The sequence below is a fragment of the Dromaius novaehollandiae genome, chromosome 2 (genome assembly GCF_036370855.1).
Source record: "Dromaius novaehollandiae isolate bDroNov1 chromosome 2, bDroNov1.hap1, whole genome shotgun sequence".
In the NCBI taxonomy this organism is placed as follows: domain Eukaryota; kingdom Metazoa; phylum Chordata; class Aves; order Casuariiformes; family Dromaiidae; genus Dromaius; species Dromaius novaehollandiae.
Genome location: NC_088099.1, coordinates 120,583,035 through 120,604,757, shown reverse-complemented (window position 1 = coordinate 120,604,757; position 21,723 = coordinate 120,583,035).

The window sequence follows — 21,723 nt, the reverse complement described above, 5'->3', positions numbered from 1 at the left end:
TTTCATATTCTATTCAAAATAATGTTAAATATTTCTACCATTGTGTTTTTCACCTTCAGTAATGCCAGGTAATAGCTAAGAGAACTTAATTCCCCCCAGTTTTATATTATATTCTCCTATAAATAGGACCTATTTTTCATTCGGATTTATGATTCCAATGAAATGTCATCTGTGCTGGCCTCAGGAAACTATATTCCTCAGTGACTATACCTATACGAGTCTCTAGACAAGATGGTGGCCAATTACTTTACTTCCAACTCAAATTCTTTCTTGCCCCACTTATGAGATGATGTTTTATCAATGGATAATTTGGGAATGCACTGGAAATTTGCTGGACATCACCTCTGTATTACTGAGTATTGGCCTCTTCAACCTGCACAGAAAGCGTCAACCTCTAACCCTACTCTGTGGTCAGAGGTAGATGGCAAACAGAGCCTAAGGGTCGGCACATCCATGGATCCATGGATCCATCCATGGATCCATCCACATCCACATCTCCTCCGTAGACCACACCAAGAGTCTCAAGTAGGAGGTCTGCTAGGACTCATCTAAACATAAGTGCTTCTCCTCTGTTAGAGCTTCATCTCACAAAAGTTTATTTTGATTTGTCAAGCCGCCTTTGCCAGTCAGTCAGGATCTACTAGAAACTCTCTAGTCTCTGTTGCATGGCTTCTGGAAAGACAGTGTAAAAAAGCCTCTCTAAATTTTCTAGCTGACATATAACAAACAGAACTGGTTTTTTTCATGATGATTTCAATAGATTATGATGACTTAACATTTTTCTTTGCCATGTCAACAATGGCAGTGCCTAGTAATAGGGACTAGTACAAAATAAGTATGTTTGGAAACAGGAAAAGGAAATATGTTGTCTATCACTTCGATAAACTAACATTGAAGTCTGGGGGGAGGGAGAGGAAGACAAAACAAAACTAAGAATGGTTGTGAGAATCAAGAAAACACTGATTGCCTTCACTGTGCTACTTAAGAGAGTCTTTTGTTAAATACGTAGTGCCTAGGAAGATTATGTCTAGATGAGTAGTCTCTAAATAGGTCTGTGTGCTGCCTGTATTGCAACAGATGTCATCTGATCCTGCAGAATATGGCCTAGAAGATTCAGCACATCCAGGAGCACTGAGATTGTTTAGAGTTAATATAAAAATGTTAAATGATCCTTTGTCTGAAGCCAGGCTTAGGAAGAGCGTGTTAGCTGTTGGTAAGCATGCAAGAATATTAGTCCTCATGGCAAGTCAGTTGTACTTCTGCGTCATCGTGATTGGGGCTTTTTCCTTCCCGGGGGCATATCCTTTTTACTCTATCTTGGCCAAATCTGAAGTGGGCTTAAAACTCACTCCTCACAAATATGTTCTTGCATTTGCTCAAAAGGCAGTCTTTCCACACACTTTCTTGGCAACAAAAAAATTCCTTAGAACAGCAGAGAGAAATGTAAGAGAAAAATGGGCAGGCATAAAGGCAAAGTTACACCAGCTCTTAAATTCTTCCAAAATTAAATTCACACAAACAATAGTGAGCTAGTTGCCAAGCCCAGGTTCAGACTGATTGTAAATAAAAGGGATTCCATGTTGAAAAGTGATATGTTGGGGATACACGGCCTTTTTTTGTTGTTGCAAAAGTAGACTACTGCACAGTAGTAATGTACAGTAATTGCATTTACACTGTATCTTAACACTTCCTTCTACTAACAGAATATACCATATACAAGTTTTTGTTGGAGATAGGTATAAACTGACATCTCCCTTTTGCTAAGAACAGCCTCAGTTAAGTTAAACAGATCGCAGTTTGATCATCAGTTTAATCATTTAACAGCAGATCTTTGTACATGAAGATGATTGTATAGAAGGTAAAGAAAGAAAGGTGTCATTGGCTTGAGGCTACTGAATAAGTAGAACCACTAGTTGCATTATTAAAAGAAGTCATGTCTCTAATTTTTTCCTGTGGCACGTAAAACCAAAAGATAGCTCTCAAATGTCAAAATTCTAGTGTTAGTGATTGTAGTGCAAGAGACAAAATTCCCAGGGCTGCTACAGGTAAAACAAACTTTAAGGAGGATTCTAGCACTTTTGTAATGATGGAATACAACCTTAGGCAGTATAAATTCATAATCTCTCAGGACGAATGGCCTTTAAAAATGCAACAGATTACCCAATTCACCACTGAAATGGGATTCGCTCTGGCAGCCTTACGATGCATATAATACATACTACAGAACTGCACATTAACATGATACTTGCATTATCTTTGAATTTTTAATTCAGACCTGCTATGCTGTGAATAAAATCATGATGTTAAGAACTACTGTGTTAGTCTGGGCATCTGAGTATGTCTCTTCTTCTGTCTCCTTCTTTCCTCATTCCCTCTCCATCTAGTTGGTTTGTGCTAGCCAGACAGAGACTGAAGCAGCTGGAAAGCTGCCTTACCCAGGTGAGCGGGAATTTTTCTGAATTGCACAATGCACAAAGCAGCAGCGTTGGCTCTGCACCTCACTCCTCTGGTGACTGCTCCACCGCCGGAGGCTATCAGTGGCAGCAGCCTGGAAGTGGGGAGGCGGACACGTGGGACATAGGAATCAAAAGTCCCAACAACTCACACAGCAGAGTGGTGGCATGATGCTTTGGAGGATGCAGCTGAGGGAGGAGGAGGGAGGAGGAGGAGAAGAGTATTGGGGCTGTTTTTGCAATAGGCTTTTATACTGCCCCCCAGCTGAGCTGATCTTAGCTCTCCGCATTTTTTGCACTCTGACCACAACTGCAACAGGCTGACGTATAACCCAAAAATAAAAAGAAATGTTTCTCCTAATTAAACTCACGTTAGCAAGTGAAGTTTGACTATTCATGCAGATAAAAACAGTGACAGAGCCTAAAGTAGCCTGGTTAATTGTGACTGTTAATTGTGAAAGGCATTGCCTTTCCTGGATGGATGGTTGACAGCCTGTGTGAAATAGGTTTAATGGTTCTGCTTCAGTTATAAAAGGCAACTGCTCAGCTCGTACCACCACTTGAGCACACAGCACAAATTAGCACTATCTTTGTAAATATCACCATTGCTTTTTATTATTAAATTACCTTTTTTTCTGTCTCTCTTCTAAAAGTGAGAAAGATGGAATGAAACCCACACATGTTTTATTTTTTAAGAGTGTCTTTTACTAAAAGCACAATTTACCCAAATGAAAGCTTATTGCATCTGGTCAAAGAATGCTTATGCCAAATAGCTTGATGAGACTTATGTAACAGTCATGATGTTAAGCCCTCAAAAAAGAGTCAGAAAGGAACAGATCCTTAGTTGAAAGCAGGCTGCTAATAACACTGTTCTTTCAAATAAATGTTTGCTATTAAAATAAGTGGTAAAATAATGCATTTTCTGTGCATATAGATTATAAATTTGATAGGTTTTACTCATTTAATGGTAACACTGTAGATCCAGTAGTGAAGAATTCATATTTCTGCTTTTATCATTCCATATAAGACATGGTCACTGCACACCATGGTTTGATCCTCTACTGAAAGAGTTAAAATTAAAACATGCAAAAGATAAAGCAGTTTAAGTTGTGCTCAGTATACTCAGAGCGATATTAAATAAAATCCTAGTACGCCCCTCTATATTTTATCTTCACTCTTCTGCCTGGAACAATTTAACCAGATGCTCTGCTGATTACCTTTACCGCTGTATAATGAATTTTACTCTACTACAGATTTTGGACATTCAAGACTTACTAAATCTTCAGAGGAAAGTCCAGGTCAAAGCCTGTGCAGTGCAGATTTAAAGTTCTTTATTTGGAGTTCTGATTAGCTTTCCTCAGATGCTCATTCACTTATGTGAGGCTTGGACTTTAATGCCATAACTGTAAAGCACAGCTTAGCTTGCTTGTGCAGAGCCAGTCATCTCCTGAGGTTTGTCTCGCAACTGCTGGAAACCAATTTGCCTCACTCACTCCAGCTCCTCAGCTCGAACTGGCAAACTGAATGGTTCACATCACAGGATGTCTTTTTTTCTAATGGTTTGCTCAGGACAATAAAATTTTAAGTGCCCTAGGCCCACTCTGCGTGTGTGTGTGTGAGTGGGCGGGCTTTCTTTTTTTCTTCCATATAAGCTCCGATAATGTATAGAAAACAAAGAATTTTGACTTTGACCACCAAAGACATGCAAATTCAGAGAACTTCAAACCCTTTCCTGACAATACACCTCAGGGATGAGCAAGCCAAAGTCATTTAGGAAAAGTGACACATGGGAAGGGGCCTTGAATTTTTTAAGAGCTTCCTCCAGTTATCTTTTACTAGTCATGCTTGCCTTACTCCCTAACCATCGATTGGCACACATCGATGTGTAAAACCAGTCAGTCTTGGTGACAGGGCAATGGTGAGAACCTTCAGATTAAAGTTACCACCCTCATATTGGAATGTTTACCTGTACTAAAAGCAACCTTAGAGTACTGAAATATTTGACCTTTTTCACTTCTTTTTGACTCAATTTATAACTTGTACATAAAGCTTAAAATATTAGCATGTGTCTACCCCCTTTGTTACTCTGTGCAAGAAGTTCAGGTTTGACTTGACATTGGCTCATTTCAGCTATGTGTGGAGACAGGAACTGAATCAGCCTCAACTGTGGTAGAGAATTTGGGGAGGAAAAGATTAGTACAGATACAGTAAAAGATGGCATATGATAATTCAAAATGACAAAAATGGGCTTAAAGTTGCACTGCTCCAAGTTTGAAACATTTGACACAAATGTTAAAAGGAGATATTTCCGTGGTATCTGCCTTTAGGAGAGCTATCTCCATGAATATTTCCACCCTTATTTAGTATGTTTTTCGTAGTAGAACGACATTATCCCCCTTGGGCCCTCAGTTTTTAATGCTGTATTGAAGGTAGAAGTAAGAGATGATGAATCCCCTTAATCCAAGTAACTTTGCATAGAGATGGCAAGAAACAGATCATCACCAAACAAGCATGTAGGTAAAACAGGATAAATTTATAACAGTTTTTTTACTAACGTGATGTTGTATTTTTAACAGAATCTCTGGACTGAGTGTTTCAAACAGTTCCAGCTAGAAAAAGAAAATCTTAAACCAGGAAAATCAAATAGTTCACAAGAACAGAAAACTAGAAAAGACCTCTTGGATCACTGACTCCTATCCCCTGCCATAAAATACACAGTTATCATCATGTAATCCCATTTCCTAAATTGATCAGATTCCATATTAAAAGTAAGCCGGTTATTGCTCACAACTTCCAGTGAAAAGCTCTTTTAGAAGCTCAAGTCTTTAATGGTTAGAAACCTGCTTCTTATTTTCAACCCAAATTTATTCAGTTTATATGTCTATATATTTATACTTGTGACAACATTGTCCTTTAGCTTAAATAGTTGTTTTCGTTCCCTGGTGTTTACCCCCCTGCTGTCTTCGCAGGGAACAGTTATAGTCCCTTTCAGTCCATGTTCTACTCTACTGCACAAGCAAAGTTCTCGTATGGTGTCTGAGTTGGATGAATTCTCATTTCCCTTCGTGTCCCCATAGCCTCTCTCTGCACTGCTCCCACATGGCAGGTACCCCTGCTGAACACAGGTAACCAGAGCTGCTCACTGACCCTGGAGGAGGGCACCTCGTAGTGCTGCTGACACTTCTGTGCCTCCATGGGAAATACCATACATCTGGGGGTCACGTCTGCCATTTTCATCAGTCCGTCAGTTTAGAGTCAGCGTGTGATCAACAGGAACTTCTGGGTCTTCCTTCTTCCTATACCATTTCTCACTAAAGAGCAAAAGTTTGTGTAACAATGTCCATCAAGTACCCAGTTTCGCATTTTGTGTGTGGTTCTGTTCTTCTAGTTCTTTCTGCATTCATGGTGTCTCCCAGATTTTTGTGACCAGTATTTTTTTTAGCATAGTCCTACTTTTTGCACCACAGGTTCAAAATGAAGCTCATAAATAAAGGCTGGGTCCTGGTAACCTTGTAAGCCTAGATCCTTGCAACAGGTAACCTCATTCGAGGACTGAATCTCCCTCTTCAACACAAGCAGTTGACATCTCCTGTCAGTTAGTTTCTTATCTATGTTATACTTTTTGAACTAATTCCCATCTTCTTCAGCTTAACTAATAATTTCCCATGTGGCACCTTATTACCTACTTTTCAGAAGTCCATAGAGATGAGACCTACTGCATTTCTTTAGTCAAGAAAATCTGTTATCTCAGGGAACAAAACTATCCAGTTAGTTTGCCAGAATCAGCCTTTGGCAAACACACATTGCAGTCTGTCCCATCTTTCATTTACCTCAGTGTCTTTGTCCTAGAGGCTTGCATACTGTTTTGCTTATATTAAAATGGGGCATGTAGTTGCCAGAAGCACTTTTTCCCCTTTCTTAAAGGGGTTGTTATGGGTACTATATTTATCTTTCTTCTGTTTGTTAGAAGGCATATGAGGATTTAAGCTAGCACTTTTTTTTGATAGACGTTGTGGGCAAAGAACACATCCATGGTTACCCCATCTCAGCTGGTGAATAGCAAATTCCTAGCAGGAGCTAATTTGCCTATTATAATTTTCTTAAAGTAGTCCCGGGAAGTCCTTTAAAATGTAAGAAAAGTGCAAATACCCCTTTGGATAGAGAAGCTAAGAGCAAATCCAGGGGATTCTTTGTGGAAACCTAGAAAGAGAGGTTGCAAAGTTCACTTCAGCTGAAGTTTGTATTTTGCTATTTATTATTTGGGTTACTAATAAGCCTAGCCCTCAGAAGGGGTAAGTTTGACCTTATAGTGTCATGTTGAATATATTTGAGGCAGTGTAGAAACACCACCTGCTCACACAAAGAAATTCAAAGCCAGCCTGTCCTAAATCATGCCACTGTGCTCAGTTATTGCATATATATCCCCCAGCACAGCATGATCTTATGTATTATATATATTGCAATTAGACAAAATGGTGTGAGTTAGGAATGAAGTGGCAGCCTTAATTGCTGTTTTCATTTGTTACAAAGTTGTAACTTTAACACCGAGGGTAACTTTAACTTGTTCATACAGAAAGGAGAGAAAAGTGGACAGGAACGAGGTGCCTCCTCACTCTCCTGTGTTGGCTGCCTTCAGTACTTTTTGTGCAAGGGGCCTGGCTGGCAGAAGGGCCTCTATGGGGAGAGCCCACGCTCCCTGCAGGCTGCTGGTGGACCATGCATCTCCACGCTCCTCCCCATGCCAGCCAGCTGTGAGGAGAGCTGCTTGCAAGCAAAACCAAAGCAGATGCAGGGCTCAAAAGATTTCTGTCCCAGGCTCTCATCTGTGGAGGGCACTAAGTGATGATAAACATGCCTGAAGCCCAAAGCTTTTTGCTATAGCTGCTCCCATCGAGGAAAAAATAAACGCAAATTTTAGGCAGTGGCAGTGGCAGGAAGGAGCCCAAGGAAAGGGATCTGACTGGAGGAAAAGGAGAAGTTTTGCTAGGGGCAAAGAACATACAGAGCATCTTCCCTATAAATCAAGGACAGTCTCATAAACAGACATGTGGCTGTTTTATTGAGCTGCTGGTCTTGGTTCTGGAGCCAACATGGCTATGCCCTGTTTTCCTTCTTAAGGGTTTGTGGCTAAGTCACTACCTGAACCTGTGGACTCGTCTCAGTCCTCAACCTGATTGAAGTTTGCTTGTCTAAAGACAGAGTGGAGGCCACAGGATTTGCCCCCCTGTTAATATGGTGACTGATACTGAAACTATGTTTTCCCACAGAGTGCCTCACAGTGAGCGTATTTCTAAAAGGTCTGCATAAAATGTAAACAAGGTAGAAAAGTCAGGTCTGTAATGAGCATTCTCTCTGCAGAAATGATGCTCACGCAGTGATGAGTCTCCTCTTTCATTTGAGCTCGACTCACTTCATGACATGTATTTCTTCTTATAACGTAGCTTCTGTAAATCCATAGCAGTGTCACAGCACATGCACATTAGACATTAGCTGCAATTGAATCTGAATGTTGTCATTTAACAAAGAGCAGAATAAGCTTTGGATAAAAAAATGATTTAATGGGATTAGAAAGAACTACAGATACTCTTTGTGATTTTTATGGTTGCACACTGTGTCAAGAGTTTGGTAATTTATAAAACTTCTTGATAGAAATATATGAATATACCAGTCAAAGTAATAATTAATTCCCTTGAGAAAATGCTCATTAAAAAAAATCTGTGACAAAAAAAGAAAATTCTAAGAAGCTGGGAGTTCACAATGTAAGCCAGCTGCCAATTAAGCCTTCATGGGGTTGAGAAAGGAAAATGAAGGCAACAATGTAGCTTTCTGACTGGGGATTTGATCTTCAAGATAACCTCTGAATTGCAATGTTTCACTTACTCAAAGCTCTGCTGAAATACATCCTAGCTGATTATGCCATAATACTGTACATTTATCCTCACATGTAAGGAAGTATTCTGTTACTCAAAAATGCAGTTAGTTATGAATGGTAGACAATAACACCCTTTTCAGAAGTGGGTCTGCAAGGAACGATGGATTTTTTTTTTTCCTATTGTATAATTGAAGAATATCACTTTGCTGTAAATATGGGTCCATCTACTCCATGGTGGAGTGCATTTGGCTATGTATCACCAAACATTTGTAGGACAGGTGAGGATGGCACTAATATGAATACGCTGTGGAGCCTGTGTTGGGCAAAGCAGAACTATGGTCTAAGAATAAATTGTCTAATAAGAATATTTATTTTGACAGGCTATTTAAAATATTTGGTAATAGCCACTGTGTGTGACCACACAGCAGCCACTCTGCCTGCAGAAAGCAGAGATTTCCATGGCACAGCCCAGAAATTGTCAGCGCTGTCTAGGGTATGGGGGCCACCTCCGTCAGCCAGGTCAGTAGCTTCAGTTTGTACTGCCACAAAGTATAGGGAAACTTGCATGAAATTAAGGAACTTGTGCTAAAAAATGGTGTGCTCAGAGAACCACTATAGCATCTTGGTGGTCTGAATTTTCTATGTATTTCTAAAAAATAAATTAAATCAAATAGTGATTTTTTAAAGAAAGTGATAGTTTTCACAAATGTTTCACAGACATAGGCTAATATAACTTAAAAGCCTTCCTACAATAAAAACCAATTTTGCAACCTTCACTCACACTGAATAATACTTCTTCACAAAAGATTTTACCCAATGTCTAATGGTTGTGACTCATGAGCCCAGTGAATCACATGGAGGGGATTCAGGTTACCCCCAAAACTCTCTACCCCTCTTCCCTGCCAAGGTTACCTCAGAAGTAGCTAAATGGCTATGTTCTCCCTTCCTCAGCTGTTGCAGTTTATTGCCCAATTTACTCATTTAAGCTGCTGTTGATTGAAATTTTCCTTAATCTACTGGGATGTGACTTGTGATTTAGCTGAAATGGGTGAGAGGCTGACTAGGAAGCAAAGTCTTGTTTCTACTGCCAGTTACTCTAGTACAAATTGCAGCCAGGAGGGTCAGAACAAGGTAGAAATGGTCTAGGCACAATGAGAAACATTGGCTTTTGCTATTAAATGTGTTTAAAATCACACAAACCTAAACATTGTAAATATCTTGCCAACAGGATAGATGCTTTCATATCACAGGGCAGAAACCCACAGGCCAGGTTGGTAACTGCAGTGGGAACTCTTTGTCCACCCATTTATTTTTAACTTTGCTACTTATCTTTGGAAACAAAATAGACGCAACCAGTGGAATCAGCTGGATATTGCTATAGCTGCAAGCTTATTTTGCTTGTGTCGCTGCATTTTGAGGCTACCACATCACTTTCCCCAGAAGCCCTCAAGGTGCAGTGGGGTATGCCCTGTCCTACTACCTAGTGCATATGTGTTCATGAGGCACAAGGATACTCTCAACTGAGCTGACTTTTGACACACTGAAGTCAATAGAAAGATTCTAGTTACTAAGTACCAGGATCTGATGTCTTTTTTATGTATGGGATGACTTTGCCATTTTTTGGTAACCACATAGGAACTGGCAAGATTTTATTCTTCATATTTATTTGTCTTTTATGTGGAATTATTTTCCCCCTTCAAAAGTAGAGCACAATTTATGACAATGAGAGCTGAGTATGTTACATAGTAATAAAGGTAAGCACTAACAGAATAAAGCTGTCTAAGGGGTGCTATAAATGCATCTCATTAATTTGTATGCAAAATATATTTTGGACTCTGCTCAATGTATTGCAGGTGAAGGTTGTGAGGGAGCCAGAAATGATGCTGTGCTTCCCAGGTCCCTGAAGCAACGCTGGCCTGATCCTGGACTCAATCTGAGACTAAGTATCATTATAGCCATTGGAGATCCCAGTGGCTCCACTTTATACCACAGACAGCAGCTGGTGCAGAAGGAGCATCACTAGCTTGAATGAAAAGATGAGGGAACTACAGATCCAGCTACATTCCCCATCTCAGCAGCACAAAGAGACTGATATCTTGCTCACTTGCTCTAGAGCTGACCCTCTGTTGTTCCATGTACTCCTACCAGGTGCAACAAGCCTTCATTTCCACTATATTGTGTGGGTGTTGAGGGTCATCATCATCAAGAGGAAGTAAACTTTTTGTTAATTACTAACACTGGTACAATACTACAGTTTATTTTCTATCAGATGCTACTTAGATGTCCACTGCTATTAAAAGTATCATACTATCTTAAACCTCTGTGAGGTGACCAAAATATTCAGGACTCTCATTTCTCCTCTGTGAGGCTCTGAGGCTGACACAGAGCCAAAAACATTCATCAATAATTTGGAATATCTCAGTCACAACTCTGAGAGATGTACCCACAACAATAGCAATGCTTACATTGTACTTCAGATAATGTGCGTGAGCGCTGTACAGAGGTGAAGATGGCAGAGACTGGGCCCTTCTGCTACTGTTCTTAATTTTTCCTCAAAAAGTCAAGCTTCCTTTTTTCCAAAAGAATAAAAAGGCGAAATATTAATCCCCGTTTATGTTACAAAACTTAATTTTTCTTAGACATAAACTACACACCCACACACGGGCACATACACACATACACATTTTGGACTAAATCCCACATGGGAGTTATGGCTGAGCAGTTATAGACTCACATGAAGGCCAGCTGAAAGTACCCATTGAGTTTGCAGAGGATTCCCCGGAGGCCACCTCGGCAGTTCTGCTGTTACAGCTCAAGGAGAATTGGCCGTTCCACAGCTACGGTGTCATTCTCTGTTCTCCCAAATGAGGGTGCCTAAGGGCGACGTATTGTTACAGCTTCCTAACTGGAATAACAATAGTATTTTTTTTCAGCTGAGGCTCATGCGCCAACTGACTCACAAACATAGGCATGGTATTCTGGCTCAAGTTTTCTGACACATGTGCACACACTCCAACACACTTACGTAAGGACAGGCATTTTATAAGAACTTCTGTGTTCACGCTGACGGGAGAGGTCACTGTGCATGTGAATGCACACGGCATATGGAAATACAGGACGTGCCACACTAAAGGAAATTATGTCAGCCCTTTGCTGAATTCTCTCTGTGTTATTAAATCAACTTCATCGTTACTAAAAAGTTAGCTTAAAAACAAGAGTAGCACAGGTTGCAATGTTCAATGATCTGTAGCCCATTGAGGGAATGCAAGCATGTCCCTCACCTGGAAATGATATGTCACAGCCAAACATCTGTCTTGTAAGAAGCTTTTTGGTCTGTTGATGGGTATGACACAGGCCAGAAGGTACCTTAGTCCAGTTCTCACTGTGCTTAAATAATTTGCACATGGTTCTTTTCCCTTCCATCATGAACTTCTGAAAAAAATCACAAGAAATGTAATGAAAAGCATGGGTTTTTTTGGAAAACGTGTCAGTGTCTTACTCTACACAGATTATTTTAGGGTTCCAGAATATTTGAGAGTTAAATCCCTAGATCTTAAATATTGACAAAACAAACAAACAAACAAACAAACAAAAAAGCTTTATCCAAATTTGCTGTCCAGGCATTTGATTATGGAGCAAACAGCCCCAGAAAAAACACAGATTCAATGACTTTTGCTGCTGAGTGCAGGACTTTGCATTTCCTCTCTGATCGAGTTGAAACTTATGCGAAATCACAGAGTGGCACAACACCTTATGTAATTCTGCTGGAAGAAGTTCACATGTTTTCATTGTTAGCACAGAATAAGTCAGACTCATGTACTGTTGTTTAACAAACTCAGGGACCAGCAAGTAGGCTGATTTTCATTTGTGAATTATAGCCATATAAGGGCATTAGGGAGTTCTATGGTAAATATCGTAATGTTTTTATGCTGTAAATGCATTCTAATCCCTGTAAATATCTCCACTGAGAAGAAAAGATATAGATGAAGGGTTAAAAATGATAGGCAATGGATGAGCAGTAGCCTGACAAATCCAAGCAACCAGGAGAGGAAAAGAGTAGAAATGGCATTCATCTGTAGGTGTTTCTTCCAGGGAATTATCTCTAGTCATCGCCTAGTCATGAGACAGGTTTTTGCCATAATTACAAACCCAGCCCACTCTGGCTGGGCATAGTCCATGGAGCAGGGCACTGGAAACAGTGCTTAAAAATGATGAAAATAAAGTCTGCTAAAAGACAAAAAGAAGATTTTTCATGAAAAATATTGGAGATGCAGCTCCTTCAGCACCAGGAAAAGCAGTTCTGGAAATTATGATTGGATTATGTGCCAGTTCCCATGCAATCAGAATCAGAGTGCCTAAAATATAGTTTCATTACAGGAAAGTCTGACTAAATACATAGACACTGACAAAGTTCCCCAGTGTAAAATCTATAACACGTGGTTTCTGGCAAAGAACCATTTTGGAGCCCTGGCTGAGAACCCGGCTGGTTCTGTGCAGAGTTTTTTCCCTCTTTGCCAGCCTGGGGAGGAAGCTCTGTGTTTCAGTATTCCCACTGTGTCTTGTGAAGATAGCACCTTCTAGGTTATCCAGGCTTCTCTATTCTTACACACTTACGAAAGATAAGGCCACCAGTACTTGGGTGTATCATGTTACCAAGTATTACCCATCTCACTTGGTACTCAGGCCCAGCCTCTGCCTGTTGCCTCCACCCATGGCTCAGAAGGGACTTTGGGCATCCCTCTGCATGGCAAGGAGGCAATATGGTATTCCCCCTGATGACCTCGCTGGCTCCTAGGCGATGATGCTGTGACTGTCCTGCCACACCTTTCTGGCTCACAGGCATCATGGAGCAGCAGGAAGGTGGGAGAGCACCTTTTCTGCAGCCCCTTGCCATTCTCTCCACCACTGGTCACCATCTCCTTCATCAATTTCACTTAACAAGCCCAGCATCTGCTCATCTCAAATTACTCCCTGCCTTCCAGGCTCCCATTTCCTTAAAATATACACTTAAATTCCCTGCTTTCACCCTGTCCCATCTCTCCCCATCCACCAAGAACCTAGTACCATTCATTCTCAGGAGAGCTGCTGGCGAACCAGCTGCTCCCCAGCCCTGGTACCCTCCCTGGCAGCTCAGAGCTTGGTGCTCCAGGCTCCACCTCAGGCTCCCATTCACCTAGGTGCCTTGTTCCGCTTTTGCCCAGCTACCCCTGTCACCTCTCTTAGGCCTTATAGTGACAATAGGTTTCCTGTAAACATACCGCTTTCCCCTGCTGCTCAGCAGAGGATTTTTTCCCCCAAGCTCTGTTTGCTCCTTCTAACCTGTGGGGACTACAGGAAACTATCAATGGGAACCCTTGAAATCAGTCAGCCTTGGATAAAGGGAATGACGGTCTCCACTCCTGAAATCTTTTAACAATGAAAGAGGGGGGAAAAAAACATAAAAACAAGCAGAACTCCAGTGATGCAGCTGTGCCCCATTCTTCAATCATAAAGGCTAACAGCCAGTTCTCACTAGCTGCCAGGGCACACTTCCTGGCTGTTTTAGGCTGCTTCCAGTTTCCGAGAAGCCTAACCCACTGCCATGGCCTTCAGCACAGAATGGTAAGCAGAATGGGAATATAGCTGGGGAAATATAGGGGACAGGCAACAGCTGTGTCGAACAACACACTGCTGCATGGGAGTGAGTAGCTACTGTATGTGTAGACTGATAGACTAGTGAATCAGCTGGGTTATACAGGGCTGAGGTCATACATTCTGGATGCAAAGGAGTTCTGGGTTTTCACCCTGTCAAGATTCCCTGCTGATGGACTGTTTTGTCTCTGTGCCCTTGCCCACACTTCTCAGGTCCTGGGTGAGTTTAATGGTTTGTCATGAAGTGGTCTTTATTCTGTGCTAGATTATGACAAGATATGCAACAGCGAAGGTCAGCAATCCTGGAGAACATCCACAAACTCTGCATGTAGAGTCTCTCCCAGTAATAATGTTTCCTGGGCAGAGAACTCCAAAAGAGGCTGAAACAACACATCGGATGAATTTCTTAGAACAGACTTGCCCCATCAGTAGCAATAAACCAGCTAACCCTCAGATATCTACCATCTCTTCTGCCTCCTGTGCTTGGGACTACATGGATCTTTGCTGCAGAATGACAAAGCACTGGCCAGTGAAGCAGCAAGCATCACAAAAAGGTGCACACTGCCTCCGAATGCTGCAGGGTGCTAAGGGACCGATTCTGACAGCGTTACAAGAATGGGATGTATGAAAATGAGAAAATGGAGATGGGTCTGGTGGATCATTACCATTATTTCTTCACAAAGGCAGAGGATTTAAAGTGCCCCTTCGGGCAGGCCATACTACCTGAGGCACACTAGCTCTTATCTAGCATGCTGAAGTAGGGAGGTGGTACCTGTATGGGGCATCGGTGGAATTGCTGATCATCAGATTTCATGGGTTTCCACTTAAGGCAATAATACTAGCACCCCAATTATGTGCTGAAGGTGTGAGTACTGCTTGTGAGGTACTAATTACACAGACCTCAATGTGTGCCACCTAATATTATTGTTCTTGCAGTGCACAACCGGAAAGCAGAATGCCACAGCATTAACAAGCCTTTGATCTTTCCTCTTGATTATATATCTACTCCACATCGCTCTATATGAGCTGCAACAGTTACTGTTGATTGTTATTTACTCTCCCTGGCTCCATCCTTGTCAAGGCAGAAAAACAAAAGAACCTCAGCTTGGTTTGTGCTGTTTTCTTTCTTTCATTTCATTTCTTTACAACAGCAAGAATAATAATCTGGAGAAAGAAAACCAGGTCTCTTCCTTTTCTTTTTCTGCTCCTGCCCTCTTGTCCCACCCTCAAGTACCTTCTGTAATTAGTTGCATTGGCATAAACTCTTCATATTCCTCTGAAAAGTCATAGGGAAATGCAGCTGCTGGTCTGGTCACTATCCTGTGCAATCCGCTTTAGATAAAATCTTGGAGTTTTGCATTCCCTTTTGCATAATGGATTTCACAGCATGAAGAGGCATTCTTTCCTAAATGTTTCTCTTTTCTTTTAAGTTTCTGTCTTTCACTAAGCACCAGAACACCATCAATGTCAATGGTACAAAATAGTCACTGGCCCTTTGAAGACAACTCCATAGTTCACAAATCTAGCCTTTATAAAATTTCTAATTGAGGGTGGTTATCATCCAGATTAGAGAATCCCAGGCAAGGATGAGCTACAAACTCAAGCTACAAACTCTTACATGAGATGTCTTGGCTTATCCTTTGGCATACAATATGGTGAGCCTGAGATTATCTGAAGACTCATGGCTCTAAAGATAATGAAACAAATAGTAAGCTAATCAGAAAATACGCATTTCAAATCTGAACTCACTAGCTAATAGGTCACAGATTTGTTCACTGACTTTCTTAAAATTTGACATATCTTGAATTAGGATGAGCTACATTCTGATTTGTTTTGACTTGTTTTTTATTCTGAGGTAACTTTATAAAAAAGATACCATATAGACATATTTGTCCTCCAGCTATAGAGCCCAGCAAACTAGCTTTTGAATTCTTTTTCTTACACACTTCAGTATTAACCATATTACACAAGAAGGATAGGGACTGCCAGCTCTTGCAATTATGGCTGCTGATATATTTCATAGAAAAATCCTATTTTCAGTTGTTGTTTCAGAACTATATCATTCCAGATAAATACTGGGATGAAATCACATTGAATTCATTCTAGAAAATTTCCGATTACACTGTTAAGCTATAGCAGATGATGAGGCTAGAAAATGTATGTATATTTGCATATGTATGCATATTTGGGCATATTTTCTGATTCTCTCTTGTCTTTTTTTTTTTTTTTTTTTTTTTTTTTTTTTAAGCTCTACTAATCCCTGTGCTTCTGAGCTGCACTAGGATTTTGGTAGAGGAAGGTGGCTTGGTGTTAGGAATGTGCTTTTTCCTGTTTTTATAGGAACTGGGGTTAATGGCTGTGGACGAAGGGAGGGAAGCTGAATGGGGTTTTGAGTCAGGGCCTGGCTGAGCAAGGAAACTAGAGCTATGAGTCAGATGGGAGGAGAGTGGGACTGGCTGGACTCAGAAACTGGGTTAGGAACTGTCGGAGAGGGAAGGCAAGATCACAGAGGATATTAGACTGTATATCACATTTGTGCATACGTTGTGTCGTCAGACTTGGGAAAGATTTGGGGTGTCCGTGACGAGGATCCAAGCTTTCCAGAGCTATTATATGGCAGAATTACCTCCTTCTATCATACAGCCTGATATGGTCTTTAACCACATGATTTCCTACTGTTTTTTTCATCAAGCCCCTGCCTCATTCAGTGCACAGAGTGGATGTTATTCATCTGCTTCATTCTCATTATTCAGTGTAATGGCCCTACATCCTATTTACTGCTCACTTGCTCACTATTCAAACCTGTTCCAAAGATAGAATAATTAATTTCCTCATGGGCTGTTCCTCATGGGCACTCATCATTACAGTACTTCATAAATAGTAATTCATTCATTTTCACAACACTCATGTGAGAGGCAAGTTGGTGTTATTCCCATTTTTCAAAAGGGGAACTGAGGCAACCAGACTTTAACTAAGGCCCACATTTACACAAATTATGGATGGCCGAGCTAAGTCACCTACATCCAGGTTTGTCAGAGTGCTTGGCATTGCACAGCCACACATATCATCAACGCACAGCTCCACTGTAGTTGTGAGCGACTGGGAAGGCAGACTGCCATAGCATCAAGTCAAATGCTCTCAAAACGTAGTTAGGGACCACATACGAAAAGCGTGGCCTCAGACTTTCCCACAGCATTGCAGACAAAGAAGAGGCAGGGACAGACCCCTGTGCAGGACAACGTTCAAATCCTGTAACTAGGAGGCCCTCCTTCTCTTTTTGCATACTTTTCCCTAATCCTCTAACTTTGCACCAAAGTACCTGTTAGTCCTTCTCTGCTACATTTCCTGACTGATCCTCAAACAAGTCTATCCATATCATACTGAAGATAAGCAATGAGGGGAGATCAAATTAGTTATTTTAGTTATTCCTACATCCTGAATGCCTTACTGTGTGATATTAGCCTTTAAAATTTTCTCTGTGTACTATCCTGTATCTTCAAAAAGGCAATCTGAGAAACCCCACAGAAATCCCAGCATGATGGGTCAACAGCTGGACTGAAATCTTTAGATTCACAGCACTGACCTCTGCCACTCGAACTAGGAGAATAAATGCCAACACTGTCCTGTATATGCACCAGTGCAAAGGGTAACAAGACACTTCCTTTGCAGGAGGTTTCACGGGTGTGTAATGGATGAGCCCAGAGTCTGGGGGTCCAGATGGGTCTCCCCCTCCAAACTGTGCTGCTCCAATCTTCACCCCATGGCCCCTTTGGCCCAGAGTTCCCCCATCCCATGGCTGTGATACCAGTCCCAGCCTCCCTGCTCCACCAGGCAGTTTAAGCTCTATTTGCTGGATTTCTCATTCACCTCCTGCTTTCTGCCTGCCTCAGTCTCAGCACCAGTTTCTCATCCCTTTGCTCCTCATCATGGTCTCAGTCCTCCTCCCACCCCATGACACAGGGGTGTGTAAAATCTGTTCTTCCAGGCCCAACTCCCTTGGCCTGTCTTGCATGTGCTTCTTGCCAAGGCAGTATGATAGTCTTTCTTCCACACTTCAAATCACAAAGATCTAATTTCGGGTCTCTGCCTCCACTCTTCTGCAGCCCTGCATCCTATGCCTAGAAGCGTGCAACCACAACATTTGGGAGCAGCAGCTGCTCAAAGCCTGCAGCCCAGGGCTGGTGCATGCTTGGTGCAGACAGAGCCTTTGGAGAATGCAGCTGCCAAATTCCTGAGAAGTATCTACTGAACTTGAGCAAATGCAACTATTTCAAAGGCTTAGGACTTGGCCAAATTTGGACTGCTTTTCATGGTCACATTCTTGACATTGGGGGGGGGGGGGGGGGTGGTCCTCTTCTATGCCAAATGTAATGTCCATGCTCCATAGAGTTAATCAATTAAATGCTTTCAAAGACTTTTTTGATGTGAGCAAAGTAATATATTTTCTATAATCTTGTTCTTGGAAATCGCTGAAATATTTTTGCTAAAATTTCAAAACAGCAAATAAATCAAAGTGAGGCAGTCATCCAGCATGGGGAATTTTAGATGAACATTTAAAGTTTGGCACAGTTATATGCAACTGAAGAAAGGATTTTATAATGGGAAGTGTCAAGCATTAAGTATAGGTGGCACTTCCAACTCCGCCTATAATACAGATTGGATTAGATGCCTGGTTCTGTTCCCAGGGCATTCTGGATTAAACCAACTGACTCACAGCGGACTAGGAAGAAGTTTGTATTTCTCTCAGGTTAATACATTTGTACAGCATTTTTGTCCTCAAAAGAAAAAAAATCACATTATATATCTAAAAGATTTATTTATTTATTGGTATTGGTGAGAAATGCATAATTTTCTGACAACATGGAATGGATGATGATGGCAATTGATTTTATGAGAGACTTATAAGAGAGAAGCTTAATAATGAAATGTTAACAATTATAATTTAAAAATGTGTCAGCTACAGAGAAAATACGACAAAGGCAAAAAGAAAAATAAAAAAACCTTTCAGAGCAAAATGCTTTATTTCCATTTATTTCAAATGCTTTGCAGATGTGTGTGGGGCAAGTAGGAGGCTAATATATCTCACTTTAGCAGTACTAATTGTTTGCATTATCACAATAATCAAATGCAACCATATTAATCTCTGTGGTTATTAACTTGATTTTTACACATTAAGATTTAGATTTAATCCCCTGGGACCATCTATTAATGCTTTTAAAGTTGAAGGGTTTCAACAGTTTTAAGGGTTTTTTTCCCCTCTTTTAGCTGCAGGCAGTAAAATTTGAACGTGTGTGGAGTTTTGTATTTTGCATTCCTGTGGGATTTTCAGAGACACTGCTGTCAAGGACCATGAATCATGTTAATACATAGCAACCTCTACAGCTATTAAAATGTCTGCAATAATGTGATTATTTTAAAACGGAAAAACTAATATATGTATTACTTAAAGATCTTTTTTTTTTTTTTTAGAGTCCTTGGAAAAGACTACTTTTGGGAAGGGGGGAAAGGAAGCGTTAGTGGGAGTTGCTAGAATGTGAAATGTCTAATCTACTGAGAAGGAAAACTTCAGTTCCTTTTACAGAACATATCCTTACTGAGTTTATAGTCAATGAAGCATAAAAACGGCAAAAAAGGGCCAAGATCAATAAGCATGAAAAGCTATTTTATTTTTGTTTAGCCGAATTGTAGCTACACTGACCTGCTGGAAGAGTATCCAGTTTTATGCTTTCATGCCCAAGCAGAAAACTGGGCATGGGTGTGTTTCTATGATATGTCAATGTGGAATTTAGTGGTAGTATTGAAAAATGCTATGAATTGGTTAAAAACTCAATTTTCCAGGTGGATTTACCAAATAACATAATTTACAAGTTATATAAACAAGAAACTATAGTAAAGTGACCCCAGGAAAGGAAATAAGAAAGTGTCTTGGAGTGTGTTATAGCTCTAGTCTTTAAATATTAACTCCAAAGACAGTAACAGTAAGACACTGTTTTGAAGAGAAAAAATATAGCTCCTCAGAGTACGCATTTTTATTGTAGCTGAGCATGCATATCTATGTTGCCTTTTCCTGAGTAAATTGTCCTTTGGTCATCTGTGTCACTGGGCAGTCTTTAGGCAGCCACCTCTTCACTTAACATCTCCAAGAGGGTCCAAAAGAATGAGAATCTCTGCAGTCCTTCTGCCCCTATTATAGCTGTGTTTCTGAATGTACGTGTTTCCTTTTCCTCTGTTAAGTATTCTAGTAACTCAGATTATTCAAGAGTGTAGAGGTCCATGCCTCACTCACCACAGAAGGCAAAGAGTTGCCTATCCCGAACAACAACTAAAAGACACTGTGGGTAGGATCTACTTGGGGAATTGCCTTTCCTCTTGTTCATAATTTATAATACAACGCAGAAGTTTCCTATACAGCTTTGTTATATAATTTATTCTATTTCACTGAGGATTCACTGAATCTGGATTATCTTCCTAAGACCTGAGCCCTAGTGAGAGTGAATGGAGAAGACCGCTGCTTAACCAATATGACGTTCACATGTAATCATTTTAATGGGTAAGAATTCAGCCAGTGCCAAGTGGTTGAGTGGTATTTTATAAGGTGTTAAACAGGTCTGAAATATGAAGCTCTGGTCTTTCAATACACAAGTGGCCAAATATGATGTGGTATATTTTATCAGATACTCGGAAGAGCTCCCTCAGGAAAGAAAGGGCTCAAGTGCCCTTGTTTAAGGTCGGATGGGTTCCAGTGGCCTCAAGCATTTTAGCAAGCTGGTTATTGGCACCACACCAAATAATTTTAGATTGTGGAATATAGGGGCACCATTAGCATTGTTTTAAATTGCACTTTCTGTTTTGTAAAATCAAAAAGGAAATTTCATGGGGAAAGGAAGTCTTGCATTCATGCAACATTAATGTTTAGGGAATAATGTGGTGTTTTGCCATGTTAAAAGAATTATTACAAACCCTTCATTGAGAAGCTCTAGAGAGCTCATACTTTGTAAAAGAGACTTGATAATTGGATGTGCAGGAGAGGGAGGGAGATGTATGTGGAGGGTGTCACTTTTGGTGACAGCAATGAGCCTATTTTGTTCTTGTGAAAAAATACTCTGATCTGGCCAAATTCAAAGCCTTTGAAAAAGCAGAGAGGCTGGTCACTGCAGGACTGTGTGGTGCAAGTGACTGGAGCTCAAGGCAGAGTGGTTCATTCCTGAGCTCTCTGTGTTCCCCCAACTGAAAAAAGAATACCACAAACTCAAGTATGCACGGACAGAAATGCTTGGGGAAGGCAGACTGACTTTGCACATGCCACTTTTAATGAATTTATTCTTTTACTTACATGGCTCTTTTGTCACATTATCTGAGTGCCCCAGAAATCTTTACAAATATCCATAAACAGGGGCCAATTCTTATCTTCCAGTTCTGTGTAGAGAGGTGATCTCTCCTGTGTTGGGCCCAGCCGACCAAAGCACAGCTGAGGAGGCTGAGCAGCAGCGGTTGCCTCTAGGACTGCCGGAGAGGTAGTCCTAAGGGTCTGTAGACCTGAGAGGGAGAGCTGAGGCTGGGAGCCCTCGCGCGGGAAGCTGGCAAGCGGGCGGCAGGAGGGAGGAGCATGCCGTCCCTGGCTCTGGCAGCTCCCCGAGAGGGGCCACGCTGCTGCCACCCGCTGCGGCTTTCCCGCGAGCCTCCACCTGGGAACAGCGGAGCCGAGCTGCCGGAGCCGGTCTGTGGGGCCGCGGCAGCCCACCCGTCCGCCGGGTCTGTCTGGGGGCA